Here is a 21,159-nt window from a genome sequence, read left to right on the forward strand (position 1 = left end):
CGTTTTGTTAAAGAGCATTTATACCGACAAGGAATATAGGATATTGCCCTGGATATCTTTACGTCTAAGAAGAAAAAACAGACAAGGGATGGTTGAAATGTAATGACAAAATGGGTAGTAAAACTGAATAGAAGATCAAGAAGAGAGAAGCAAACTGTTCATGTAGGAGAAAAATCAGTATAAAGCTTAGACAAGTGAATGATTCAGTAAAAAAATGAAGGAAGAAGAAAAAATTTTAATTTTTGCAGGAGAGAAACAGGCCATTAGATAATAGCCACACCTAAAGTATGTAAGACAGATGATTACTTTCTATTCATTATTGTGTTAATTTTTTATTTTCTATGATACAGCAGAACAGCTCAGCACAGGATAGATACATACGTTTGAGTTTCTTCACTTCATGTATATGAGTTCTGGTCTTTGTGGACTTGCCAAGATGTTGCCATAGTGTATTAGGCTATTATGCCTACAAGAAAGATACAGGTCTAGTAGTTTATGCTGCTGTAGTGTTTCTTTTGTCAAATACTTGTGCTGTTGTAAACCATTTTGACAAAAAATATATCAATTTAATTTAAGAAATAATAAGACATACAGCAAAAAGAAATGCATGCCAATGTTTAAAGGAATTTTCTACAACTAGACAAGAGCAAGTTGTTTGCAGATAGAAATAAAGAATTAAAAACAAGCAAACTCTTTGAGTATGTGGTCTCTTGGTATAGGGATGGACATCTTTCATTTTAGAATTTTCTTTTCTTATTAATTGTGCAGTGAGCTTTTAGAAGGAAGTTTGGATATGACTATTACCCTTAGTAAGTATGTAAGAATGATATATTGTCTGAACAAAATTTGTGACTGCTAGACAAAATATCAAATGGGTAACATTATAGTTACAGTTATATTTCTAAAATGCTTAGTCTCTGTTTTAAAGTGTTTCTTAATTCTTTATACTAATTAAAAGTATCTATCTATCTGTCTGTCTATCTGTCTATCTATCTATCTATCTATCTATCTATCTATCTATCTATCTATCTGTCTATCTACAGTATATATCATTAACTGGCTCTAATCATGCTTTTTTTTAAATGCAAGTCTGGTAACTGCTGCTATCTAAATTCTCTGTTGGTTATCCCATACTTCCTTGCACCAGTCTTTGCCGTAAGAATTAAGAAGGTTCCATATTCAGATGAATTCTTGCTTTTAGAAACCTAAATGGTAATGGATGACCTAGGATGGTTACTTCTGATCTAAGAGAGATGTAAAAATCCTGTGCTTTATCTGCATTGTCTAAAATGAGTAAAGTTGAAATTGTTTGGAACTGAGAGCTACTCATGTACTCTTATAAATGACAGTTTAGTTTTTACTGCTTGAAACACCATAGAACAAGGAATGTGTACTGCTGAAGAATGCTACTGGCTGTATCCAAACAAAAATACAACCTTTTATTTTGACTTTTTTTTGCTTAGATTTTGTGACATTTAACTATGTAAAGTATGAGATTGTTCATCTTTGGTACTTTAATGCCACAAAACTAATTTCAACCAAAACATAAATATTTTGCATAGCTTAATAATTTTAATTAAGGTTCAGGATGGAGTTGCATATGAGTTACCCTGTGCTGGTCCATGTGTTTGATATCCTGAGTATCACCACCAGGATCAAATACAATCCATTGGGAGAAAATGTCTGCTTAACACTCTGCTGGGGCAGATACACCTAAAGCTTGCTGGGGTCTTTACTGATCAAGTTATATTTCACTGCTAATATTATCTGTATTACAGAACATATTTTAAGTAACCATCTGTTCTGTGTCAGCCTAAACATTTTTGACTGGATTTACAAACAGTATGCCAAGGCATCATGGAAACCAATATGTTTTACCTGCATACATATACATTTTGCCTTGATACCAAAGTGAAGGCTTCAGATACACAGGAAATGTCATCTACTGGTGGCAGTTCTCTTTTGCAATTTATTGTGTCGCTTAATTCATTCGGGTGGCCAAAAATTAACATGTAGAACACAGCTGGAAATTCCCCAGTGCTCATTCTATGTCAAGAAGCATTCCTGCCCTGGATACTTTGTCAGTTCACCTATGACATTTATAAATATATATATATATATATATATATATATATATATATATATATATATATATATATATTTGCATATATTTCCTCTGCATGCTTAGGTCACACAAATACTATGCTTTAAAGCGACATAAAATAATTGTTACTACATGTACAAAATTCTTCTGAAACAAAAATACAGAGAATCATGTTGCTGCATTGCAGTGCTTATTGTCTATTTCTTGAAAGATGTCAGCATATTAGCATATTCTTTTCTATTGTTTTGTATTGTTTTCTGTTTTTTTTTTTGCTGTGCCTACCAGCCATCAGTTCCACTCTACATGAGCTATAATATAGGACCCTAGGAACTGCAAGCTTTTTCTGTTTGTCACCACCTCCCTGGGCCAGTAATTAAGGAGACTGAATCCTCACAACAGTCACTGGAGATGGATGTTTACTTGAAACAAAAAAAGATGCACACAGTATTTCCAGATGCAGCTCTCTGCATCAAGCACAAATTCCCACAAAAGCACACAGAGGACACATGCAGTCAGGAAGCTGATTTCTTTGTGTGTGTCCCTAATAAGACTCCAGACTGGACAGCTGTAGAGTTGAGTCCCGGCCGAGTGTCTAAGCCAAGTCCTCCAGCTCCCTCTCTCCCTCTCTGTGAAACCAATGCTTTGTGTCCCTGCTCCAAGCAGCTGACACACACAGTCTTTGAGATTTGATTTTCACACACACACACACACACACACACACACACACACACACACACACACACACACACACACACACACACACACACACACACACACACACCCTTGGCAAAGGCTGGCACAGATTTACTAGCTATGCCCCCTTCTGCCCAGACTATAAGGTAGTTACACTGCCACCAGACACTCCAAAGCCATCTACTCTAAGGTTCTTACAGGGGTACCCAATTATAATGAGTGAAATTAATATTAAAACAAGTGATAGTGTTTGAGCAATGCACTAAGGCTTTTAGGAGTCACCACAGAGTCACCAAACAGATGTGAGTACTCTCAAAGGTTAAAATATTCTCTAAAGGACCAGACACAATGAAAAGTTTAAATATATTTAATAATAAATAATACAAGAACATGCAAATATGGAATATCTATTTACAATAAACACCAGAGATTCAGTCACAGGAAATATTAAAAAAACACAGATAAATAGATTCACACAGATACAGAAAAACAGTACTTAACTAATCTCACTATATTTTTCTGACTGATCTAAAGAATTACTATTCCATGATCACTTACTAGACCATAGCATGATGAAGTAGGTGACTGGTCTTCCTTCTTTGTCAGGTTCCAAAAGCAGACTGCCACGAGACTTCAGTCTCATCTAGTATTAAAATATCATTACAGAGCTGGCTTACAGAATTACATCACACAAATTTGGTCCCCATCCGACCCTCTTGGCAAAAAGATGTCATAATTTGGCACATATGTGTCAATAATACACACACATAGAGCTTTGCTAAGATCTGTTGCAACTTCTGGAAGTTATAAAACAATAAAACACTTCCAGTCTTCCTATAGGAGCTAATAAACCATTATCTGTCACAGACATTTCATATCTGGCTGCAGTCAGAACTGTAAGATACAATCTCTATGGCCTAAATTAAGTAATTTAATTTTTTACTATTCTTCAAAGTTAGCTGGACTGACATTAACCTCTTCTCTTTCAGTACCCTATTTACAATGGTATAGTCTGATATAAATGTATATTTATTTTCTGTCTAGCAGGAGACAATGTTGATACATCTTTAACGCAAGCAACTTGACAAATATTTTTCAATGTAAGAACCTGTACAAATCAGTTTGATATGCAAATGGCATATAATTCTTTACAAAATTCCAGCTAGCTATGCTGGCATATGTTACACATCCACTTCCCTACTTCTCCTGGCATAGCTGGCAACAACCCACATTATCACAGAAACAACAATACCAGGCCTTTTTGAGCATGCTTCATACTTACGGAATCATACGTCTCTGGATGCACAGCAAGAATTTCTTTTCAGCCTGTACTCTGGTATCACATTCCTGATGCAATCATTTATGTTCCACAATGAGTTATCAAGATTGCAGATCAACCTATTCCCAGAATACATGAGCTGATCTCAGCTGCTAATACCACACTTTCAAACTGACCTCTATAGTGCTACAATCAAAAGTCAGTCCAAAGTCATCTAAGGTACAGTACAAACTTTGACCATGTGTGCTCTGGAGTCTATTTCAGCATAAGTCATCTAGAGGAGCACATAAACTTTTTCTATCTGCTATGTCATATTATGCAGTTTCTCAAAGAAAAACCTACAACAATTGTATGACTCAAAAATATCTGCTTATCAGTATCATTGCAGTGTCATTGAGGTTGGTTAGACACAATTCATGTCATTAACATTCCTTGGTATGTACAGATCCAGTAAATTTATCTAGAGCACACAGAAATAGGGTGAGTAACAGCTGTCACATCAACAAAATAGTGACAGCATGTGGCAACAAACATGCACATATTGTCCTTGAGCTCTGCTCCCTGATTGTGGCTTTCACTGTCTTGCACACGGTTGGCACAAGCTGCATTGCTGGCATCCAATGTTGTAATAGGCATCCATTGTCCTAAATACATTTGCTGGCAGTTTCTAAAACTAAAACATCATCATTGGCATACACCTGAGGGCAAGAGTTTTTTTTTTTTTTATTTCAGCAGAGTTCCATAATATAGATGGCAGTGCTTTACACTTTGCTGCTAATGAATATAAACAAAATGAAAACTACAGCAAAGCTAGAACTTCCACTAAGTGACCTCCCAAACCTCTTGTATCAGAGGCACATGGGATATATGCAAATTATCTTTATGAACATCAGGTGTTTCAGCTAACTGGCGATTCTGAATGCCTATGACTTGTTTTGTTGTTTTAATGGACAATTTCAGGCCAATAAAGCCAAACCCAATAGCTGTCGATATGCATATTTCTGCCTTCTTATGACCTCGTCAGCACAGCACAAACAGAGTGTTTGACTAAGCATAAGAAACAATGGGCTGTTATACCCAGCTGGTGTCCATTATCATTAGGGTTACTGCAAAAATATCCCAAACAACAAACTAAAACGATAAGTGAGAAGGTCACTGAAAAACCAATCAGTAAAAACAAAATGAAAACTCCAGCAAATCTAGAACTTCCACTAAGTGACCTCCCAAACCTCTGCTTGTGCTGTGCTGACAAGGTTATAAGAAGCTCCGTAGTGTGAAAGCTTCCACAGCGGAACAACCAAAATACGAACAAAATTGCTGTAGATAACGCTAAGTGCTCAGAAAAACCTCCAGGTAGTCAAATGGAAAACTTCCACTGTTTAACAATAAACAGTGGAAGTTTTCCATTTGACTACCTGGAGGTTTTTCTGAGCACTTAGCGTTATCTACAGCAATTTTGTTCGTATTAAGGTTATAAGAAGGTCAAAATATGCATATCAATAGCTAGTGGGGTTTGGCTTTATTGGCCTGAAATTGTCCATTAAAATGACAAAACAAGTCATGGGCATTCAGAATTGTCAATTAGCTGAAACACCTGATGTTCATAAGGGTCATTTGCATATATCCCACGTGTCTCTGATACAAGAGGTTTGTGATGTCACTTAGTGGAAGTTCTAGCTTTGTTGGAGTTTTCATTTTGTTTTTACTGATTGGTATGTAAGATGGTGTTTAGTAATGCACCATGCACAAACAGTAAGGCTACAGGCATGAAAAAGTATAATTTAAATTTGTTTTGATGTCATTATCATTTTGCAAATATGTTTAAAAAGATTTTCATGTATTCAAGGAAAAAGTAAAAAAAGCAGAAATGTTTGAGGGCAGTGATGACAAGCCTACTCTCAATTTAGTAACAACTGGATAATACAGAAAAGATTATTTTTATTTAGGAAAGATAATTATTAGACACCAAAGTGTTACATTTTAAATTTGGTACAAGTGCAGAGAGCAATACATTGTCGTAATTTATTTTTAAATTATGAAATCAAAAGGCTTTAAGAGTAAACTAATAGAACACCTATTATTGAAAACGAAATGTGCCCAAACACATTTCCTTATATATACACATCTATTTCTATAACAATACAAATAGCAAACAGAAACATACACACACACACACACACACACACACACACACACACACACACACACACACACACACACACACACACACACACACACACGCGCACACACACACACACACACACACACACACACACACACACACACACACACACACACACACACACACATCATATATATATGTATGTATATATGTATATATATATATATATATATATATATATATATATACATACACACTCACATATATATATATATATATATACCTACTAAATGCATCTCTTTATGTGTGTGTATGTATGTATGTATATATATATATATATATATATATATATATATATATATATATAAATATATATACATATATATATATATGTATATTTATATATATATATATATATATATATATATATATATATATATAGGTCTACTTTGAAACATCTAAAACCCATAACATATAACATCTAATTTCATAACATTGAGACAAGAACATCTAAAACCCAAAGCATCTAGTGATGTCATTTTCATATGATTTGTACTTTTAGATGTTATGAAATTCAATGTGTTATGGGTTTTAGATGTTTTGGGTTTTAGATGTTCTGGTCTCAATGTTATAAAATTAGATGTTATGGGTTTTAGATGTTTTGTAGGGGACCTACATATATATATATATATATATATATATATATATATATATATATATATATATATACATACACACACACACACACACACACACACACACACACACACACACACACACACACACAATCACACACACACAATCACACACACACACACACACACACACATATATATATATATATATATCTATATATATATATATATATATATATATATATATATATATATATATATATATATATATATATATATATATATATATATATATATATATATGCTTCCAAACATTAGAAGTACAGAAACATTGTATGGCTAAAGATGCATCCTGAAAGATCAAAATCCAAAATAAAGAAACAACTGAACACATATTTTTTGTATGGGGCAAGCACCCCGTGCCCCCCACACCCTGCACTAATTATATATCTATATCTATATACATATGTATATATATATATATATATATATATATATATATATATATAGATATATAGATATCTATCTATCTATATATATATATATATGTAGGTCCCCTTCACTACACCGACACGCTACAAAGCCGACACTGAAAACACCGGCACAAAAAGACCGATGACGCAGATGATCGACAAGGAGAGATTCCGACAGCCGAAACACCGACATGGGCAACGTGTGAGCGCGACTCGGTAATTGTGCGATTGTGAGGGATTCAGGGTTAGGGAGCAGACAGGTAAGTGTGTGATAGTTAGAGATTTAGGGTTAGGGAGCAGGAAAGGTGAGTGTGCGGTAGTGTCGGACTTAGGGTTAGGATGCGGGTAACGTAAGTGTTTGATAGTGATGGACTGTACTTTTAGGGGCGGGTTAAGTGAGTTAGGGTTAGGGTGCAGGTAGGGTAAGTGTGCGGTTGTGTCGGACCTATGGGTTAGGGTTTGGGTTAAGGTTAGTGCATGTATAGTTGTGTGTAATGTGTAGTTTATGTTTTGTGTGTCGGTGTTTTGGGTGTTGGTGTTATGTTGTTCGGTTTTGTGAGTTGTCGGTATTGTGTGTTTTCGGTCTTTTCATGTCGGTGTTTTCAGTGTCGGCTTTGTAGCGTGTCGGTGTAGTGAAGGGGATCCATATATATTATATATATATATATATATATATATATATATATATATATATATATATACTAAATATGAGATTACTCTTCATTAGGGAAAAGTTAAATTCTCTGATCCCCACTGTTCATAGCCCTGCACAGAATCTATTTATTTTATTATTTTACTTATGTGACATTTGTTTACTGGGAAGGTCTGAATGGACGTATAGCCCATTTTCAGCAGAGGCCCAGGGATAATAGCTCCACATACAAGTTAACAAGGACATATCATTTATAATGTAACAATCACACACTATTTACAATGTACAGTTGTTGAGGGTTTGAGCAGAAATACAATACACATAGTAGTTGATAATGTACATTTTGATTTATATGCATGCATACAATAGATAATGGATAAAACAGTCAGTTAGAGGGGAAGAACTGGATGAGACTGAGTAGCATAAGTATATGGGCAAGAGAAAGTTGAGTTGGAGGGAAAGGGGAGGAAACTGGGGAGGTTAGACAGGAGAATTAGATTAGAGTAGGACGCTGAAACTGTGGTAAGTTTTACTGAGGAAGTAAGAAGTATAGATGAGAGAGTGGAATTGTGGGAGCATAGGTTTTCATCCAGGGGATGAGCATGAGTAGAGCCTGGTGTCAGCTAGGTGAGCCTTGAGAAGTTGTTTGAACTTAGAGGGGTTTGTGGCTGTTAGGATATGTGGAGGAATAGAGTTCCAGATTCTGGTGATATGGTTGGAGTAGAGTGAGTCCCCAAAACTGTTATTTGATTTTGTATCTTGTAGTAGATATTTGTCAGAAGATCTAAGGAATTTCTTATTGCAGTAAGTTTGTAGTAGATTTTGATGTGCTGGCACTTAGGTTAATATATCTTGGTATGAGCAGTTATAAGTTGGTTGAAAATAAAGAATTTGGGTAGTTCTAACCAGCTGAGTTGACAAAGAGCAATACAGTGGTGGGATCTATATGGGGAGCTGGTGGTGACTCAGTTAATTGCATTTTCTTGAAATTGGTGAATATGGAAGAGGCATATAGGATGGTGGATAGTAGGTGGGTCCTGGCAACAGATTGTCTAGTAGAGTTTGTGAGGTATGGCTTGATTCTGTATAGACAGTCTAGTTTTGTATGGGTCTTTGTAATGATTAGAGAGAGGTGTTTATCAAATTTCATGTCATTATCTATAGCTGCTCCAAGCAGTTTTGTGTGAGATATGGCATCAATCTTGGTGTTGTTTGATGAATAGATAAGAATGGAGGATAGGCAGTCAGGGGGGTTGTTATTTGAAAAGAGCATTTGTTTAGTTTTGTTGGGGTTGAGAATTTGTTGATAGAGAGCCAAGATTCTATGGCTGAGAAGGATTGTTGGGTTGTTTCGTAGAGTTATGGAAGGGAGGGTGCAGAACAGATTAGAGTGGAGTCATCTGTGTACTGTACAATGGTGGCAAGGTGGGTAGCAGTATGGAGTTTATTGGTGAAGACAGTGAAAAGGAGTGGATCTAGGATTGAACTCTGTGGTTCGCCTACTGTAACAGGTAACAAGGGAGAAAGATCATGTTGCCACTTGACAGCTTGTTGTCAGAGAGGTAGTTGTGGAACCATGAGAGGACAGTTTGGCTTAGTTTTAGGGCTGAGAGTTCATTGAGGAGCTTTTGGTGGCATACAGTGTCAAATGCCCTTGACATGTCTAGGAAGATGAAGGATAATAGCTGTCCATTATTTCTGAGTTGGTTGATTGTGTTGGTGAATACTATGACTAGCTCAGAAGCCGTGTTTTCGGTATGGATTAGTAAATTGTTGCTTGCAGGTAATTCATGAATTGTGAGTGCATACATCTCCCTAGAATTTTTGATAGTGGGGATAATATTGCTATTGGTCTGTAGTTAGAGAGATATGTAGAGGTTCTGCCTTTATGCAGCAGGGTGTTGTAGGATATTTTCCATAGTTTGGGCATGTATTCTTTTGTGATGGATCAGTTGATTAAGCTAGAGACAGGATAACAGATAGTGTCAGCTGCTAATTTTAGGTATCCAGAAGGTAATTTGTCAGCAGTGAAAGATATGGGTTTGAGTTTTTGAGGATTTTTATTGTGTTGGTTTGGACAGGCTTGAGGAAGAAGGCATTGTTAATTTCTCAACTTATTTAGGTATTTTGAGAATATTTTTATTGTGTTGGTTTGGACAGGCTTGAGGGAGAAGGCATTCTTAATTTTCTCAGCTTTTTTAGGTATGGATAGTGCAGCATTGATGTTATATTTGGCTTGTGATAGTATGGAGTTGATAAAATATGTATTAAACTGGGTAGCTATACTGACAGACTAGTGTATTTGTAGTGGTAGGGGTTGGAGTTGAGGATTGCTTAGGTGGTAGTAGTTTTATGGCAATCCAGAATGTCTGGGGTTGTTGTTGTTTTTTTTTTTTTTTTTTTGTTGGATGACAGTATAGTATGTTTTTTATCATTCTTGATCTGTTTTTTCTTAGTTGTCGGTAATAATCTAGGGTGGCTTGTTTTTGTTGTTCTGATATTGTTTCCATGCTTTATCTCTAAACTTCAGTGACTGTTTGGTGTCCTTTGTTAACTATGGTGCATAGTTTGATTTTACTCTGACATTTCTAGAGGATGTTAGGCTATTATAGTATGTCCAAGAATTTGTTGTTAAAGCATTGTACAGCAGAATCCAGGTGGAGTACTTTTAGAGGGGACCAGCCACATTGCTGGAGTATGGATATGAAAGTGTCGGGTGAGAAGTTCTTTTCATTGAGAATTTGTCTATATGTAGTATTTTTTTTGGAGATACAGTCATTGTCTAAGCAGGTAGGTAGGTAGGTAAGTGGTCGCTGAGACTGTCAAGGAGGCAGCCATATTGATAGGCCAGTGAGGGTTTATTTGTTAGTGTCCAGGATAGAATTGACTGTGTATTGCTGTGTTTGTTTATTCTAGTTGGAGAGTGTATTAACTGGGTGAATCCATACAGATTGATGAAGTTTGAGGGTTTTTCTGAAGTACAAGTAGACCAGTCAGTATTGACCTCTCCCATTATTATTGTTTTCTGATTAAGTATTGAGGACATCCAGTGAAGAAGGTCCTCAGTTATGGAGAGGTTGTTACCAGGAGGTATGTATATTGCGATAAAACTTATGAATTTATTAGGATAAAGTTTGAGATGGGTAAATAAACTTGGCCTTACTGAGTCCTGGGATGTTTGGTTCTAAGAGCTCTAATTTGAGTGTATTTTTATAAATTATAGGTTCATAGGTTCATAGGTTTATACTAGGCTATCTGCCCTAAGGCATTTATAAGCCTAGCCCAGAGTTTTTGTGGCTTACGCCACCCCTTATGTTAAAAAATACTGTGCCCATTAGTTTGTTGTGCCTCTGTCCAGCAGTGACACAGAGATGATTCCTGGGGTAAACCTATGATCTCCCATCCACCAGTCAAGATTTCTCTTGAACAGAGCCAGCGACGTGCTCTGCCTCACATGGACCGGGATTTTATTCCACAGCATAGGGAGTCTCTGGGTGACAAATCTATCCCTCCAGCATGTCCTATTTATATCCGTGCTAAGGTTTAAGTCACTTGCTCTAGTGGATCTGGTAGATTTGGATTTTTTGAGGTGGAGCATGCCCATTAATTCCGGGTTGGACATGGCCTTGTATGTCAGGCACAGGTCACCTCTGAGCAGACAGTATGCGACTGAATAGAGCTGGAGTTTCTTCAGTCTGGCAGCATATGACAGATTTTGGAGTCCCTTTATCCTTTTGGTGAGGAACTTTTGGGGTCTCTCCAATTGCTGCAGGTGTCAGGTGAGATACATCCCGAATGGGGCATTGTACTCGATCATTGGTCTGATAAGTGAAGAGTACAGGGGAACAATAACCTCACTTGATCTGGATGTGAATCCCTTCATGATCAGGTGGGCAATGTAGAAGGTTTTTCTAACCACTTTAGCAATGTGAGTGTCAAAAGAAAGGCCACTGTCAACCTGGGTCCCCAGGTCCCTGATAACCTCTTCTGTGCTTAGTGGATTGCCACCTATATGGTAGCTTGGGGTTACCTTGTTTTTCCCGAAGGGTATGACTATACATTTGTTGGCATTTAACTTCAGGCCATGACTCTGGCACCAGCTATCAGTTTCCGTGAGACCCCTCTGAAGGATATCTGTGTCCGATGTACTTTCCACTATGGCTCCCAGTTTGCAGTCATCTGCAAACTTTGTCAGCCATAGTCCTCCTATGTTAGCCTGTACTTCTGAGAAGTAGATGCCGAACAACAGGGGGCCAAGGACTGAGCCCTGTGGGACACCACTTGTGACCGGCTTGGAGTCTGACATAGCGCCAGCTACTCTAACCCTGTGGGTTCTGTCCTTTAGCCAGTTTGCAACCCATCTTGTGACATATGGGTTTACATTTAAGCTGGTAAGTTTCTCTATAATACCCGAGTGGGGTATTGTGTCGAAAGCTTTTGCAAGGTCAAGGTAGGCTGTATGGACTGCCTTTCCTCATCAATGGCCTTGGTGACTGTTTCGAAGAAGTCGACCAAGTTCAAAAGGCATGATCTGCCCTTGACAAAGCCAAACTGGGTCGGGTCCAATGTCTGCAAGTCCCCTATGTCTTTGTTTATGAGTTCCATTATGATCCTCTCCATAGCTTTGCAGACCAGGCTTGTTAAGCTTATGGGGCAGTAATTACCAGGGTCTGTAGAGGCACCGCCTTTGTGGAGTGGGACCACAGTTGCCGTACGCCACTCCTTGGGCACATATCCTGTGGTAAGGCTAAGATTAAACAGCTGCCTTATGTGCGGGTTTAGTTCCTCATTGAGTTTGTGTAGCACACAGCCGGGGACACCATCCGGTCCCATTGATGCTGTGTTTTTAGCTTTAGAGAGAGCAGCTTTCACCTGTGCATTGGAGATGTCTGGGAGGCTGCACTCCGCTGGGATAGTTATCTCTCCTTTTGGGGGGGGGGGGTGAAGTTTGCACTGAACCTGTCTGCCAGTATGTTGGCAATGTCTGTGGGTTCAGTGATTTTTGTATCATTTTGGACTAATTCTGAGCATATCTGGGAGTTTCCACCCAGGTTTCTAACATAGCTGAAGAAGGCCTTATGATTGTCTTTGAATCTATGGCAATTTTTCTCTCAAAGTTGGCCTTGGATGATTTTATGAGTGCTCGTATTTTTTTTACTAATAATGATCAAAGGTGTCTTCTCTTTTATGGATTTTGCTCTATCATGTAACAGCTTTCTCCTCTTATTGTAAAGTTTGTTTATGGCTGGGGTCCAGCAGACTGGACGTTTGCCCTTGGTGGAAAGAGTCTTGGTTTTATTAGGGATTGCCTGATCCATGCAGTCCTGGAGGTGTTCGTAGAAGGCATTTGTAAGGGCTTCCGCAGCTTGGGTTGTGGTTTCCACTGGCTCGGGGGCCTTGAAGGATTCCACACCAGTCTTGAGTAGTGTGACGTTTGCTTTAGAGAAGTTCTTCACTGTGGTCTTTTTTGTTTGGGGTAGGGGCGGGATGTGGATATCCAGTGAAATTAGTTTATGATCTGATCTCACCAATGAGGGATATACTTCCAGTGTGGAGCATTTTGTCCTCATGTTTGTGATGATGAGATCTAGTATATTTTCTCCTCTTGTGGGAACGGTGACTAGTTGTTCCATGGCATTTGAATTTATGAACTCCAGGAACCTTTGGGCTAGAAAGTTTGGGCTTGAGTAATGTTCCCAGTCTATATTCGGGTAGTTGAAGTCACCCAATATAATGGTGTTTGGAGATACATTTATACCCTCCAGTGTCTTCAGGAAGGCTGTGTGGGGTTCCTGGGTTTGAGAGAATTGCCTCCACAGTGTTTGTGTATTCTGTCCAGTCTACGTATGTTAGAGCCTGGAATTAAAATTTCATTGTCACTTATCTGAGATTTCTGCCAGGTTTCAGTTAATACTACTATGTCAGGGGAACAGAGTGAGAGAGAAGCATGAAATTCATGTATTTTGTTTGGTAGGTTCCTAAGATTTATGATGATGAGAAAAAGGTCAGATTGATTATGGGTAGGTTAGTTGTTATGGATGTATGTATTGGGTGGTGAGTGTGGTTCCTATTGTCTTGGTTTAGGGACTGGGTTAGGGTGAATGTCACCTCTAAGTCTGAGTTGAGATATATGTAGGAATGGATGTGAGTGAGTGTCAGCCTTGTGTATTTACAAAGTGGATGGGAAGTAGTTAGTTGTTGTGCATATCTGTATGGAAAAAGTTCTGTCCTGGTGGTATTAAAGTGATTTGGTGCTATGGCAATGCTTATGTATGTAGTGAGGGGTGGAGAGGGGAGTGCAAAGGTAGGAGAGGACAGTTTTGTTATTGATTGTGATATCATGTTAGATAAAAGGCTGGAAATAGTAGAATTAGGAGAGAAGTGTGAAAGGGTAATATTGTGTGACTTAGGATGTTGAGAGTTGTATATTGGTTACGTGTGTTATAAGTGGGGTGACTCAGATGGTGTTTTATTAGGAGTATTTAAGTAGTGAGGTGACTGGGTGGAAGTAGAAGAGGTGGGAGTGATTTATTGGTTTGTTGAGTAGGGAGGTACTTAGTGAGATGGTTGTGGGTGGTTATGAAGTGAAATTGGTGATTGGATAGTTAGGTCTGATAGGCGTGGTTAGGTTAAAATAATTGTAGGAGTAGTGGGGGGTGAGATTTGGGGATATGGTAGGGAAATGGAGTGAGTCTGAGTGTAGTGAGGATGAATGGTGTCGGCTGGACCCTGGTCATGGTTATTTATAAAGACACATAATTCCATGTTTTTACTATAGTTTGATATCTATAACAGAAGAATGTGAACAAAGAAGGATTAGACGATGTAAATACAGTAATGTTAGGACAGAGGATGAGTAGTCAGAGTTGAAACAGTAAAGTGAGAGGAAAATTAAGGGTTAGATAACATAAGCATGTAGACCCAGCATGATAGCACAGAATGTGTGAGGTTTTTGCAGGAAAGCAATGTCAGCAATTACAGTGTAATCAGAGAATTAACAAAATATATAGCTTGACAATATGGTCTAAGAGTGCTTACCATACAAACAAATGCTTTGCAAATGTAATAAACTATTCTTAGCAGGAACTAGTAATGTATCCTATAAAACCACTCTAAACAAGTGTTTCAGTACATACTTTGCAAATGCAGTAAAGGCCATTCTTAGCAGAAACTAGTACTATATCCTATAAAACAGCTCTAAACAAGTGTCGCAGTACGTACTGGTTATATGCATGTCTTATGGTAATATGCTAGCAGTACAACAGGTAAAAAAGCTAGACAGCTGCTGCTATACAATTATATATCAGTCCTATACAATTACATTATCAATGTACACTTCAGAAAAGCAGAATGAGGAGAGCGTAATCAAACACACCAGTTGCTGCAGATATGCTTATCTTGCAAACCAAAGTAAACAATTTAGGAAAGCCTGTTGTATCACAGTTTATAATAAACAATTGTAAAGGTAAGGTTGAAGGAGATTTGCATAAGGCATTGGTGGTACTTTAGAAAATAAGCTTTAGCTACCTGTGCATAGCTTACAAAAAATGCTTAGTTATCGCTTGCACATCACCGGAGTTAACTGGGATAGAACTGGTAAAGTAAGAAAAGATGGTATGGAATGCCAGTACATGGATTTTAATTTACAAAAGGGATCATGGGAGGTTGGGCAGCAAATAATTCTCATTTGGCAAGCATAAACTTGCAAGAGTAATTTAATATTTTATCAAGCCCAGGTCGTGATTATTTATGAAACCAGAGAATCAATCAGTAAGGCACATAGCTGTATGTTTTTACTGTCATTTGATATGTACAACAGAACTAACCATTAATAAAGTGGTGATACAAGGAGGGAGTTCTACAGGCAGCAGATGTTAATGAGATTGGTTATAATAGCTGAGTGCCAACAATTTAAAGCAATGTTAGCTACAATAAAACAAATGTATCAATGGATGCAGATGGGGGAGGGCTAGGGGCTGCCAGTGGTAACTGTTTTAAGAAAGAATGAACATCATGTTGCTGCTTAAACTACAAATGGATAAACCAATCACAGTGCAGTAAACTAATGGGACATAATATGATTTGTAAGTTACCTGTTAGTGTGCTGCTGATGTGCAAGCATTAAACTGGGGGTTTTATCACTCACTATTTTTGTACAAATGTACTTTCTATCGGTTTTTGTGATTCATGAGCCAGTTTTGCTTTAATGACCTGCTTACTCCCTACCTGTCCATAAGAAGCCTTTTAGTTTTTAATGCTCAGTAACATCAGATATTGCCCAGATAATTAAAATGCCTATCTTCATGAGTCATAAGCCAGTTTTGCTTGTATGACCTGCTTACTCCCTACCTGTCTGTAAGACACTTTTTAGTTTTTACTGCTCAGTAACATCTGATATTGTCCAGATAATTAAAGTACTTGTCATCATGAGCAAGTTTTGCTTTTATGACCTGATTGCTACCTGCCTGTCCAGAAGATGCTTTTTATTTTTTACTGCTCAGTAACATCTAATATTGCTCAGATAATTAAAGTGTCTGTATGTTTAAACTTTTTATTGTCATTTTGTCTTTGAGTATAACCTATTGTTGATGTTGCACATCTGTGGGAAGCTACTGTTTCCCCCCATGCAACCCTAGTTATTCTTTGCAAACTGCACTGGTTTTGTTAATGGTCACATTTTTTTACTACTTTTTATTTGGTCTCACCTGACTCCACTGCCTTACAGCTGCTGCTTATTTGCTGTTAATTTCAGCAGTTGTCTTACTCCTGTGCAGTTACTCATTTTTTAGACATTAGTTATTAACTAAAGTTTCTTTGTTTTACATCTCATTCTGGTGTTCCTCTGTATTATTAGCAGTATACCTTACAGCAAACATTTTAGTCTTATCTGTTAATTTCTAGGAATAAAAGGAAAGGGTTTTCATCTTTTGTAAGGTTTATTACTTACATAATTTGGCATTTTGCTGATTGATTTTGGACACTGCTATGAACACTGAGTTCAGGTTCAACCCACTCCATTTCCCCTCACTTCACTTGGGCTCACTCTGCTCGCCTACCCTACCCCATTCTCACCCACACCCACTTTCTCTGCTGTTATAACTAAGTAAACCACATCCCTTACTGATCTCTCCAGTCATCACTCTCCCCATACCATTCCATAGCCCTCCCACCACAAACTCTTACATTCACTCTCCCCCAATCAACACTGTTCTTACAGCTCTATAACCATCATCACATCACAGCATCCCTCCCTAACTACTCTACTCTGCCTCCCCTAGTTTTTCTTTCATGTTGTTTCCTATGGTGCTCTACCAGTCATTACACTACTACACACCTCTTGTATACTTTCTCTATCTAGCTTGTATGCTACTGAATTCCATAATTATAATATTAAACACTATCATTCCCCAACACTCACTCACACTACTCAACTTCCATTTACACATTATAGCCACAATTGCCCTCATCTATACTACAACTACAACAACCTTCTCTTCCCTTTCAAGCATATGAATTCCACCAACCCTCGGCTGTCCACATACAGGTATAACTGACTAATGGGCAAACTCAGTATTGCACTCCTTAACACATATTAAACTACAGGCAGATATCCACCCCAATTTTGGCCACAGCTGCTACTTCCTTCTCAATCAACAATACCTCTCAAACTCCATTTCTACTACAACAAACCAAAATCTCACTGAAACAACTCAGTATACCTCACTACATATAACCTCTAACTCAGATCTACTAATAACCAATTTCAATCTCAGAAGCTATGCATATAAAATTACTGTATTCCATACTACCCTGGCCACCTACTCCCTAGACATAGCTGTCATAACAGAAACCTGGTTAAAACCCCACATCAAAGACTCAGAAAATACATCAAATGGATACAATATTATTAGATAAAACAGACTAAACAAACGAGGTGGTGGTATAGTAATTATGTATAAAGACTCCCTCAAAGTGGAAAAACTAAGTTGTACTTTCCCAGACATCCCCATTGATGACATTCTAATCACATGCCTGCAAATTAATCCTCACAAAGCCATTACTGTCACAACCATCTACCTGCCCCTGGTAATAACCTTCTCAGAACAGAATCACTCCTCTCTTGGTCTGGTTCTTCTTTCAGCCAAGAAACTATAATTTTAGGTGACTTTAATCTTGACTGGTTCTGCTGCTCTTCCAACTGCCCTACCAGCTTTATTAAACTATACAATTTCACCCAAACTATAAGCTGTCCCACTCGCACTGATAAACATTCCAAAAAAAGTCATTACTTGACTGGATATTAACCAACAAGCCAAACCTGGGGTACCAAGTCAGCTGCCTACCAGTCACTCCAAGTGACCATGCTCCTTCATATCTAGTAAGAAAAAGAATTCAAACCCAAACTTACTAACCCTTCAAATACACTCTTAGCATGAAAAACTTTTACCTTGATACATTTAATCTACTACTTCAATGTTCTGATCTTTGTCCATTAAAAAATGTACAACTAGAACTTGCAGTAGAATACTTCAACAACAAATTCCTTGACATCTTAAATAATCTTGCCTCACCAGGAAAATACGCTCCAAATCCAAACAATTACCATGACTATCTAATGACACTAAACTTCTAATTAAACAAAGGGATAGAGTCTAGACTCTATATCATACCAGCAAAGACAAAACTGATTTCATCTTATGTCAACAATTAAGAAAGCAAGCTAAGAAAAACTCAACAATAATAAAAAAAAAAACTTACTTCCAAACCTGCCAACAAAAGCACCTGCACAATTCTCAAATGTTCTGGCAAAATATTAACTACCTCCTTAACACTGGAAAAACCTACACCCCTGCTCCCTCCACATCTAACTCCTCTGAGCCCTTAGCCTCACAGTTCAACTCTCACTTTATCAACTCTATCACCTCCCTCCTAGACAGCAAACAATACATACCTCTCACAGTCCCCTCCCCCTCCCCTACCACTGAGAATGCAAACTCTTTCTCCTTTAAACCCGAACTACTTACATTAAAAAACTCCTAAGTAAACTAAAACCCTGCCGTCTTGCTGCTGACCAACTTACCAACAAATTCTTAAAAGTAGCTGCTCCATCCATCTCCTAACCCATATCCAGCATAATCAATCACTCTATCTCTAAACAGTATGTGCCTTACCTCTGGAAAATGTCTTACATCATTCCCCTTCACAAGGTTGGGCCCTCTAGAGATATTTTAAACTACCTACCCATTCTCATTCTCTCTCCCATATCTAAAATCCTAGAAAAATGTATACACCAACAAATCTTCAATCACCTCACCACTACCAACCTATTATCTAGCTCTCAGAATGTCTTCAGACCTAAACATAGTACAACACACAGCACTAATAACCTTTACTGATATTATTTGTCACCTCAAAAATGAAGGACAACTAGTCTCAGCAATTTTGCTGGATAAGTCATTTGCCTTTGACACCATATCACACCAACTGCTACTCAGCAAACTTGCAACATATGATCTCAATTCATCTTCCCTAACATGGTTTCACAGCTATCTGTCAATCTGCAAAATGGGATAAGAAACTCTCCCCACTACAGCCAGTATCTACTGGTGTACCCCAAGGATCCATACTTGATCCCCTCCTCTTTGTCATATTTGCCAACAACCTAAATTCTGCCACCCAACCTGCTACTATAATCCAATATGCAGGTGATTCCTTTCTTATCTGCTCAGACTTTTTCCCACAAGGAATTCAACACAAAATGCAAAAATCTTTACAGAACATTAAAAATTACCTCTCCAGCCATCGACTCATCCTAAACCCAAACAAGGCTAAGTTAATGACTTTCACAAACAATTCATCCAAGCTCAGCTCACTACTCCTCTCTATTCACTTTTCTAATGAAACAAAAATTGAACCTACAACTCAGACTAAGCTCCTAGAAGTTACAATAGATGATAGACTAAAATTTGATAAACATATCTCCCCAACAATAAAAAAAAGTCCCTACCAAACTTGGCACTCTGTATAGGGCAAATCCTTACCTTACACACCAAGCCAGACTAGCCACATCTAGATCTCACTTACTTATCTACCCTCCTCTAATGCTCACATATTTTCACTAACGTATGTAAAGATGAACTTAATAATCTTGACTCCTGCTATAACACAACAGCTAAATTTGTCACTAATCATCCCCATAAAGCTCACCATTGCTCCATTCTTCAACAGCTCAAATGGCTGGAACTTCTCAACCTGTTAACACTAAACCAACTACCCTTTGGCCACAAAGTCATACACAACCCCAGTAACTGCCCTGCACTTTCATGTATGGTCCAATCTAACTTTAACTGCAGGTCCTGTAGGTCTTCCAACAGACTAATGCTAAATGTTACTCAGTCTTATAACTTTCATGGTGACTCTCTCTATTCCAATAAAATAGCTAAGGGCTGGAATGCTTTTCCTCAGCACATCCAAAACAGTCACAATATTTCTTCATTTAAAAAAAAAATCCTAAAAAAAAAATCTCAGTACCAACTCTCTCTGTCCCTGCATTTCTCCTGGCTAATCTCTTTCTCCTATTACTTCACAGTTCTCTTCCCATGTAACTCTTTTCAGCACTGTTAAGCAACTAGTGCATATATCCCATGTCCTTTTTCTGTTAGATTTTTGATTATTCCAGTTATCAATATGTCTGTATTATGCTATACTGACTATTTGCTTCTTAAATAATTTGCTGTTCACATTTTTTGTTAATATTTGTGTTCATAACTACATATTTTCTAACTGTTACTGTACTAGAGCTTTTCTTCCCGGGTCTCAGCTGAAAATGGGCAGCTTCCCCAGTCTGACACTACCCGGTTAACAAACGTAAGTAATAATAATAATAATAATGGTTTACTACTTGAAATTTTGAATCAGCTTCAGTTGACCATTTAAAATGTTGACCCAAAATCCTGAATTTGAAGTTCCAAATAGTAAACCAAGCGAAAATGAATACATCAACCACTGTGGTTCGGTGTATTCAACATAGCAGGAGGTGATGTCACTCACCTGCTGCTAGGCACAGTAACATACCATTGAACTCTACAGTCAACAGACTCCCTTCACAATGGCAATATGTCACTTGTCAAATAGTCGAGTGTACAATTCATCTTGATCATATATGCTCAACCTATATTGGTTCGATTATATGCCCCTTGGA

Source organism: Protopterus annectens, chromosome 3.part1, assembly GCF_019279795.1.
Source record: "Protopterus annectens isolate FY-2018-M chromosome 3.part1, PAN1.0, whole genome shotgun sequence".
In the NCBI taxonomy this organism is placed as follows: domain Eukaryota; kingdom Metazoa; phylum Chordata; order Ceratodontiformes; family Protopteridae; genus Protopterus; species Protopterus annectens.